The sequence below is a fragment of the Phasianus colchicus genome, chromosome 3 (assembly GCF_987193195.1).
Source record: "Phasianus colchicus chromosome 3, bPhaCol1.hap1.1, whole genome shotgun sequence".
NCBI lineage: Eukaryota > Metazoa > Chordata > Aves > Galliformes > Phasianidae > Phasianus > Phasianus colchicus.
In genome coordinates, this window is record NC_143438.1 from 62235444 (window position 1) to 62245086 (window position 9643).

General features: G+C 39.4%; 1 long non-coding RNA gene across 2 annotated transcripts; it reads left to right on the forward strand.

Moving 5' to 3' along the window:
• The first annotated feature begins 230 nt into the window (after positions 1–230).
• On the forward strand, positions 231–7669 carry LOC116236276 (uncharacterized). Of its 2 annotated transcripts, XR_016465610.1 has the most exons (4): positions 232–289; positions 2196–2397; positions 3098–3210; positions 5073–7669. It is a non-coding gene; the product is annotated as an uncharacterized LOC116236276 (long non-coding RNA). The 2 variants fall into 2 exon arrangements; XR_004168518.2 differs by lacking the exon at positions 2196–2397 and having other exon boundaries at positions 231–289; positions 5073–7668.
• Positions 7670–9643: the final 1974 nt, after the last annotated feature.

Here is a 9643-nt window from a genome sequence, read left to right on the forward strand (position 1 = left end):
TTGTAATGACTTAAAATTGGTGCAAACAAAGATCTGGATTTAGGCTTCCAGAAAACTTCACATTTGTATGGGAACTGCTGAATCACAGCCTGAACCTCTGATTGATCACCTGAGACAAGCAATGAGTCAGCCTTGGGAGCACAGGTGAAGGCAATTCACCTGTGCTGCTGGAAGGGGTGGAGCCTGGCTCCACCTCTCCTAGACGCCATTTAAGAGCTGACTACCAGTTAGGGAGGATCTCCAGAAAGAGATCCATCCTTTGGAGTTTTGCAGTGAGCCCAAGACAAGGGTAAGCACTCTTATTTATTCTCTTTTTGTTATAATAACCTGCTTAGCCAAACTCTCTTGTGTATTTCATAATTATAGCATCTGTATATTCATTGATTATACAACATTGTATAGAAGCATTTACACACAGTATGTGTTCTGTGTTGGGCAAGCTGTATGGAAAGGATCACTGCAGGTTACTGCAACTCCAACAAGACAAGTGTCTCTCCTTGTTCAGCAAAGAATAAAAAGGAAACTCAGTCACCAGCCAGCTGTTGGCTCTGTTGACTGGCAGGTTGTCAGCTCTCTATCTAGGAGCACTAAGATAACTGCAAGTGGGAGGTATGCATCATGTACTCTGAGCTGGACCTGCTGCAGCTCCAGCCTGCAGGTTTCTACCTGAAGCTGCCACCTCTCTACCCCTGTCCTGGAAACCCTTGGTTGGTGGAAACAGCTTTGTGTCTCCTTCAGGTCAGTATCTCCTAGATAGATTCCCCTCCAGGTCATTGCTTAGCCAGTAATCTGAGTTCTCAAGGAGATTATATTTAACAGCATAATATGAAAGTTGTGGGACAGGTATTCACTGTTACGGTAAGCAGTGGCTCTTTGCCATTTTGTACCACTGAGAACAATTTTTTAAAGAGAATCAATTCAATTAACAGTTTACTTGTTTTTTAAAGTTTATTGGTTAAATAGAATTGGTGATTTTATATATATAACCATCTAAACACTGTAATCTTTGTTAATCTTTCCTTATTATTGTTGTTACTTGTTTTTTTTTTTTCTTCTGAAGGTAAACTTGTGCATGAATATTTGGTAGAATGTGAGACCAGTGTAAATATCTGCACGTCATTTTGCATACATCATGTATAATACATACATTAATTTTTAAGAACTTGTGCTTATTGTGTGACTCTTCCCAAGTCACTGTTCTTGGAAACACTGCTTTCAGAAGGTTCGCATCTCAGTGGATGTACTTCTTTAATATCACATTGTAGGAAGATAGTATAGTACTCACAATCAAATGGATTCACCAGGGTCTTAACTGTAAATTCCTTGGGTGTTGGCAGTATCTTGTGCATAAACATCTGAGCAACTGTATCAGCTATGAACAAGTACAGCAGATACTTCCAAAGTCATATCATTATTTTGTGATAAACTTGTCTTTTTGATAATTTTTGTTTGCTTGAACTGATCATGGTGATGCTCATGTGGTGATTCCACATTAACTGTGGAATGAGAATTGTGCTGTACAATACAGAACTACTCCACTTTTTCCCTCTGTAAATACATAAACTCCTATACTAGTTCATGCATGGTTTCCTTAGTTTGAGCACACGTGTTTTCAGGCATGTAGATGGCTGTCTTTGTTCTATTAAGACACTGACGTGAATATCCCTGGAGGTGCAAGAAGAAGCTTAAACGCTGAAATGAGCCTTGGGGTTGAAAGTTCTTGTCTCGTTCCTTTATTTGCTGATGTTTTGTGCATGTGTGGTGTAAGAGAGACTTAATGAAGACTGCAAGTTAGAAAGCGTATATGAATCTAGGTCCTCACTTACATATTTACATATTTTGGGTAAGAACTTTAGTGTTAAATCAGTGGTTAGAGATGATCATTATTTATTGGTGGTAGAAGGCATCTCCTACATAAGAAAACTTACGTATCTAACATCTTGCTAGAAAGCTCAAAGAACTGTATTGTCTCTCTAGTTCCCAGCTCGCTTTTATTTCTGCTCTAATTTTTCTGTTCTATCCTCTAATTTCACTTCTCACATTGTCACAGGCCTCTTATAGGAAAACTCATCTTCATATTCCCATGAGCTACTAAAAATGAAATTAATGGAAATAAAAAATATTGCAAGGCCTTCTTAGATTTATACAATTTGAAGTGAACTACTAATCCTGAATGTGGATCACATTTTTGCCAGCTTCTCCTGAACTGAATGCAGCAAATCACACAGAGCAGAACCCAAGACTGCCTACATCAAGTCTTCTGAAAAGGACCACTCATCTACTTCATGACACGAGAAGATGATTCAGCATTTTGTTTGTAGTGACTTCCAATGTCAAATTACATCAGCTCAGAAGATCCATATGTTCCACCTTGCCAGTTTGTGGCATCAGCCTCCCGTACTGCTTTTAATTATTCTAGGAAACTAAGGAACTCTTTCCTGATGACAAATTGTCCCATCCCTTCTTAGTCTCCTTTTTAATGAACTAAGCATTCCTTAATTTCCTTCAGTTTCTCCCTGAAAGCCAATTTCTCTAACCCTTGTATGGTTTTTGTCTATCCTGTATGTTTTTCTGTGTGTCAGTAGCCTTGCTAAAAAAGGTCACCTTCCATACATTTACCTAAATTTTACTATGATTGATAATAATTGAGTATTTTAAACTCAGTGGTTTCGAGTGTTTCATGCTCCAGGTGCTCAACTTGAGAGGCTGGAAGAGCCTGGTACTTATGGAAATACGTGCTTCTCCTTCAGAAAGGTCAAAACTTATTTACATACAGCACCACTGTAATTCTGTTACCTCTGTTACTGACAACAGTAATCAAAAAGTTGCATAAACAATGAAAGACTGAGCAAGGTGCCAAAATTTTGCCTGTGTATATGAAGCAAGTAATACTTCTTATTTAAAAGATCCCATGGCACTTTTCATATTCACTGAGACAAGACTTTATTTTTTTTAAGCCTGCGTTTGAATGGCCTGAACACAGTAATCATGGATGCGTGTAATTTTTTTCCCCTCCTCCTGCTTGATCCCAGATTTAAATCATAATGCTGAAATCATGACGTCACTCTCAATCATTTCCACATGGCTTCACTTGTAGGATCAAAAAGAAGGTGAAGCGCTCTTGTGTCAGCCGAAAGCTGATTTTGAGGATGGGAAGATAATGCACTGAAATTTCTAATAGTAACAAGAAGACTTCAAAGAAACCTGCAGGTAAAGTACTCTTCTTCTTCAGTAGATATTTGCTCTGCCTCAAATTTTCCAAGTTGGTAGGTAGAGGTTCCGTTTTAAAGGGAATGTGCAAGAGATTGTGCTGGCAAGGAGATCTCAAGTCGTCAGATGCTCTGGTTCCTTGAGAAAACCTTTCCTGCATTAAAATTCACAGGTGAATTCTAAAAAATAAACCTTGGAAAAAAAAAAAAAAAACAAAGCAAGATAATAGCAGATTGTGTTGTCCAGCCTCGTACTTCCATTTTCTCTGGTACATTAGTTTTCTAAAGGTAGCATTTTGGCTCTGGACGAATGAAAGGGCAAAGGTTACAGAATGTGAGGCCATGGCTGCTGGAAAAGAGAATAACTGTGACAATGGTGGGGAAGCGCAGGCCACCAGCACTAAGCATGGAAAGATGTGGGAAATTGGCAAGGAGGAAGAGGATGTCATTTTCTGAGAAACTAGGAAATGAGCTCTGTCTTCAAGCATTTCTATTTATGGTATAACAATTGTAAATATCGCAGGAGATATTTGATACTAAGATGAGGAAATATGTGGCAAGGCTTTTAGATTTAAGTCTTTGTCTTTGCATGGGCTGCTTTTGTTCAAGAAGCAACAATGGAAAAGAGGGGACGTGGAAAAAAAAAAAAAAGAGGCTTCTGCTGCAGCATTTCCCAAACTGTTTTTCCTGTGCCCCTCTCCCAAGTGAACTCTACCTTTCATGACCCTTCTCTCCCCCTCTCCTCCCAAACCCACCCATACAACATTCAAAATTACAGCCTCTCATCTTTCCTTGCAGCCCTGACAGCACCTCTTGTGCCTCCCCCCATCTCCCCCACCCGCTTCTTTCCCAGAGGCTAAGTCCTAGTTTGGGAACTGCTGTTTCCACTGGATTTCAGTTCCTGGCAACTATCTGTAAAATACTTTGACCAAAAGAGCACCGTTCCCCAGAGGCTGCAATTCTAATTCTGCTGCGTGGCACTGGTGTGAATTCAGAGCAAAGCTCCCAGCTGTGTGCCCGCACAGACCTGCTGGGCTTATCCCTGAATGTGTAAAATGAGAGAGGCTCTGCCATTTGTTTTAGACTGTAGCACCTCTCTCTTCTGGCTCTGAGATCAGCTTCACTGCTCGGTTCACAAAAAGTCTCTGTGTTCATGACTATTCTGCCACAGCTCCAAAAATGTTCTCAGACTTCTGCCAATAGCCTTCATTAATTTGGATAGTTTTCCTTCAGATTTTGTTAATGATATGCTTTAAGAAGTAATCAGGTGTTACTTATGGAGAAAAAACATAGCTCTCACTGCACTTGCTGGAAATGTGCAGGCATAAATTTTGGGACTCTTGTCTTTCCCAAAGGGTCTTTCCCAAATCTAGTTCCTGTCCCCACTTCTGATGCGCTGCATTTCAGGCTCACCAGAGCCACTCTCTTGTTTGACAAGTTAACTTCTCTTGGAAGCTCTTTGCTCATCTCATAGAAGGTGGAGACAGCAGCAGTATTTGGCACTCTTGAAAAATATGCTGTTTATTTATCCATCCAAATGTAGATTTTTTTAAAGTCTCATTACACTCATTTGACTTTCAAACATCTTGGCCCCATAATACCAGGTAATTAAAACAAATAGACAACATCATGTGACATTCTGACCTTCTGTTCAAAGATTTCCGAGTTACTCAATCATCTCCTCTCTATGCCAGTGTATCCTTCTCCTACAGTCTGTTTATTATTTCAAGGCTCAAGCAGATGCATCTCCAGGAAGGAAAAATAACAGCAAGATGCTTTGGGGAGGGTATGAAAGTGGGGGGGGGGGAAAAGTGGCAATTCATGATCTCAGTGTTAACAAGGCCTTCACTCCTACTGGTTCAGGAGCTGACCCTGCTGTGGACTCCATGGTGATGGCAACCTAAGAGAGCCACCAGAGATAAGTCTATCACAAACAAATGACTCCGCAGCTCCAGCCCCATGCACATGAGAGCTTGCCTGCCAGCCTTCCCAGCAGCCCAATGTGTGGAGAGAGGAAGCTCACTCCCCACGCAGCCCAGCTGCCTGCTCTGCCTAACAGAGGATGCAGAGCAGCCCTACAGGGACTGTGGTGTGGACGTCCATCACCAGTCCTGTCAGACCAGCTCTTGAACTTCTGTGAGATGTAGATGATTTCTAAATTTGTTTCCGAGGCTGCTTGCAATAATAAAATAAAAAAAAGACACTGACAGAACCACAGGGAAATACGATCTGATGTAAAACCACAGTGGTTTTTTACTTTTTTGGAAGGCTTTGTAATGTGTTTGAATTGGCCACCTTGCTATCTTTGGCAGCAACTGCTAATCCCTCTGTGTCCTTAGCTGGTGTCCTTGATACTCCAAATTAACTAATATTTTTAGAAGATTTTAACTTTTATTCTTGATTATGCAATGGATATATCACTGGATATTTTTCATGTCAGCATGATTAAAATGCTTAATCCCCTCAGAGAAATTTGCTATGATTTAAACCACTGCTAGAATTCATGTTTGAGATTTAGGAGAGCAAAGAGCCAAGTAGATTTAAGAGGCAGCAATTCCTCCAAAAGGTCTTTATGCTTCAAAAATGCTGGTACAAACTCTTTGCAGAACAAAACTCAGTGCAATGCTATGTGGATACAAGGAATGGCTTTCACATTCTTTGAGCTGTGGCACCCCAGGAGTGGGGTTCCAGGTAAGCAGAGAGTTTCTGAGCAGCTGAAAGGTTCTGGGAGATAATGTATCCTTCTCTCCCATCCCAGCATGAGACAATCACTGCAGGTAGCGCTTGCTCATTTTCCTGGGTTTCACCTCAAATGCAGGAAAATAGGAGCCGTGGCACCACTGAGCAAAGCAGTGGTATGCACCACACTGGTGTTGGGGTCTTTGTGTGTTAAGGAGGAGTCAAAGGAGTCACACTGTGGACGACACCTGGGGCACACACAAGGATGTGAAGCACTCTCAGCAGTGACAGCTGCTTTGGAAAAATCATGAAAAAGTCATAGAACAGCTTAGGTTGGAAGGGACTCTAAGGATCATCCACTTACAATCCGTTCCTGTTGGCAGGGTTGCCACTAAGATGATAGGAATCAAACTCCAATAAAACAGTCTTAAAAAAAAAACCAAATCTTTTATGGATGGCCTTTTCCTGTAAAATCATTCTTTTGTAGAAATAAAGACCTTCAGAAAATGTGTAAAAAAGATGAAATAATCTTATCTATTAGACATTTTACATTCATAAAGGCATATTCTCTGTCTTCATCACTGCAACTTTCTCCACGTTCTTCAGTATATTCCTGACTTTATACAAACCGATATATTATGGAGCTTAGATATATTCATGTCTTCATCCAATAACTCTAGAGCTGTATTAATCAAATGTATTTTTTGTGAGGTTTAAATTTAGGCCCCCATTTCTCAAAAGTATCGCTGATATCATTTCTTTTCAATCTGTACTATGTCATACAATAGGCATAAGCAAACTTTCCAGGGAATCTGTGAGGTTTAAACAAAGATCTTTGTGACTGTTAATATTGAAAATATAAAAAGGTGCTCTGTTCTTGTTGTTGTTTTTTTTTTTAATTTTTTATTCAATCCTCCTGAGAGAAAGATTGAAATGTCAGAGTCACAAAGGGCTTCCATATAAATGGGAGCCAGACTTCTCTTTGGAATTTTACAGATAGTTATTTTCAAACCTGAATGGCCTGTGAACAACGCCTGTGTTCTTAGAATGAATTGCTAAGTTATAGGTACAGGTGCTAAGCACTGCTGCATCGAAGCACAAGTTCAGAAAATGAGATCAGCTACCAGAGGCACTGCAAAATTAGGAGCTGGGTGTTGCAACTGAATGTGTCTCCTGGTTAGAAATCTCCCTCTGTTAAAACCACTCATTAGCTATTCTGTTGAATGCCACGAAGGAGATCAAGCCAGGGTGGAAGGACAGAATGATTTCAGACTGAGTTTTCAATTAAAATCCACAGTCTGCTCTGTTTCTGATAATCTCTAAACTCTTTTGAAGAAATGATCATTATAACTGTGTTTAATCTGTTTTCAAAACAGACTGTGAAATAGCCATTGTGTATGCACCTTCTGTTTTTATAACTTCTGTGCTTTGATATTGTAATTGATGCAAGTGGGCGCAATTAAATCTTTATTTGGAAACTTGCACCAAAGCAAGTCATTCAGAAAAAAGCCACCAATGTGCTTTGACTCTAGATTCTCACACATATTTGCACTTACAATCACAGCTTTTGTTCTGTTAAACTAACAAGGGCTGTTTAGCATAAGAAAGAGTTAACACAAGCTGCCTTCCCTTGTGCTAATTTCGGGAATAAAACTCGAATGGGAAAAAATCTGCTGGAAACTATGCTGTCTCCATTAAAAATCACCAATTTTTTATTTTAATAAGTGACTAACTACAAGTGGAAAAGTTTATTGCTAAAATGAACAATGACACATCAACAATTACTGTAACTCAGCGATGAAACCTCTGGATTTTCTTAAACTGAAGTAAGATCACAGAAGAACAGATCAGTTCTTCAGATTAAATTGTTTCCAAAAAAAGGTTTTGGGTTTGTTGTTTTTTTTTCACTTCTGGGGTTTTTACTTTAAAGCATGAAACAAACAGGGATCAAGACTGACTGTTAGCTTTAATATGTGGTTTGCTGGCATATCTGTGTTATTATGAGCTGTGACAGCTATTAATCAGTCATCATACTGCAAAGTATGTTTCTGGTACTGCTCTCTTAGAATCTAACTGTGGATTTGTTTGTGTGAAATGGTATTTTGTAGAAAGATGTGTTTGGTCCATCTCAGTGAAATGGTTGGTTTTTTTGGTCCAAACGAACAGCACAAAGCTTAGTTGAAGTATTCACCTGCTTCTGAAATGACAAAACATGCTTTGTTTTCTCAGAAACTCTCAACTGAAAGGGAAACCCTTAAAGGCAGTAAAAGATAGACTCCTATGTGTGTGTACAAATATACAAACATATGAATAACATATAATTATTTTATCTTCTCAAAAAGCTCATATAGTCCATTGTTACCACATATAGAGCAAACTCAAATATCGAGTAGTGAGTGTACCCAGGTTTAAAAACACGTTTTAAACCTTCTCTATTAATATATCTGGAAGATACCATGTTGTCCTTCCTGCAAAGAAGTTTTCAGAGGGCGCTTGCTGGCAGAGTACATCTCCAGCATAAGCCAATGCTGTCTGTGTTGTTCCTGGGTTAGGCTATTCCAGAAAGATCAGCCCCTCATGTCTCTCAAATAAATATGGCAAAGACACTAACCTCAGTCTATCACTACAGGAAAAGAAGTCCACTGAAAACTTCTTTATTGTTGATGAGACTGACACCTGGGCTAGTGTCCCGTAACAGTGCCTGTCTTATTGATTGCCTCTTGAGGTAATTCAGCATCTCAGTGACAGGTCTCATCTTTAGTAGAATTGCTCATCACTGGAGTACTTTTTCTCTTTAGTGCCATCCTTCAGCAGATAGTAGCTGTTAAGCTTCCCCAGCCCAATTTGCCTAGTGTGTGTGTAAGTTCCAATTTAAGATCAACTTCAGCCCACTTAAGAGGAGGCTGTCTCTGAAAGAACTATTTTCCTCCTTCTCTCCCTTGGCTGTACATTACTGAGCCATTTCTTGTGTAAGCACCTGCTTTCCATAGCTTTCCAACTATTTCCATAGCTGATAAGACCTCATTTTCTTCAAATGGTTAAAAGAAGAAGAAAATAAGATCTGCTAATATTTATGTAAAGCAGTCAGCAGGAAACTGATGGAGCAGAGCAAAGGAAAAAAATGAATTGCCATTTATAATAGCAATGTGGTTTATGCTGCATGTGAACCTGCACTCTGAGGCTGCATCTGCAGTTGAGGTGAATCCACAAGCTGCTTCTGTGGAGTCAGTTATTGGACTACCTGTCAGACAACTGCCTTTACTTCAAATCGTTTGTGAATTCTGATTTTTCATTGTAAAAGTAACATTCTGACAATATTCAGCCTGAAGAAAGTATTAGAAAAGCATTGGATTTAATAAAATGTGGAATGAAAACAAATTTCGAAACTGGTTGCAAAATGGTATTTCTATCCTCTTTTTAGAACTGTGTACAGCCTTGGAAGGAGAATGAGCAAACCATAAAAATTATTCCAAATTCCCCAGGACTGAGCAGAAGTAAGAATGGCTCTGCCTTTTATACTGGTTCCATCTTACCACTGATCAGTACCAGAATAAAGGCAGAGAAAAAATATTTTTCCCTCCCTTCAACCAAATGTGGAATTTAAATAAAAACAAAATAAAACAGTCAGGCAAATATTACAACTTCCTGCTCCAGTCCTTTAAAAATTCTCCCTCACTTACACAAGCTTGGAAAGGATTCAGTGCCCTAAGTTACCACTGAGAGTAAATAATAATTATATTTGCCATAAGAATAGG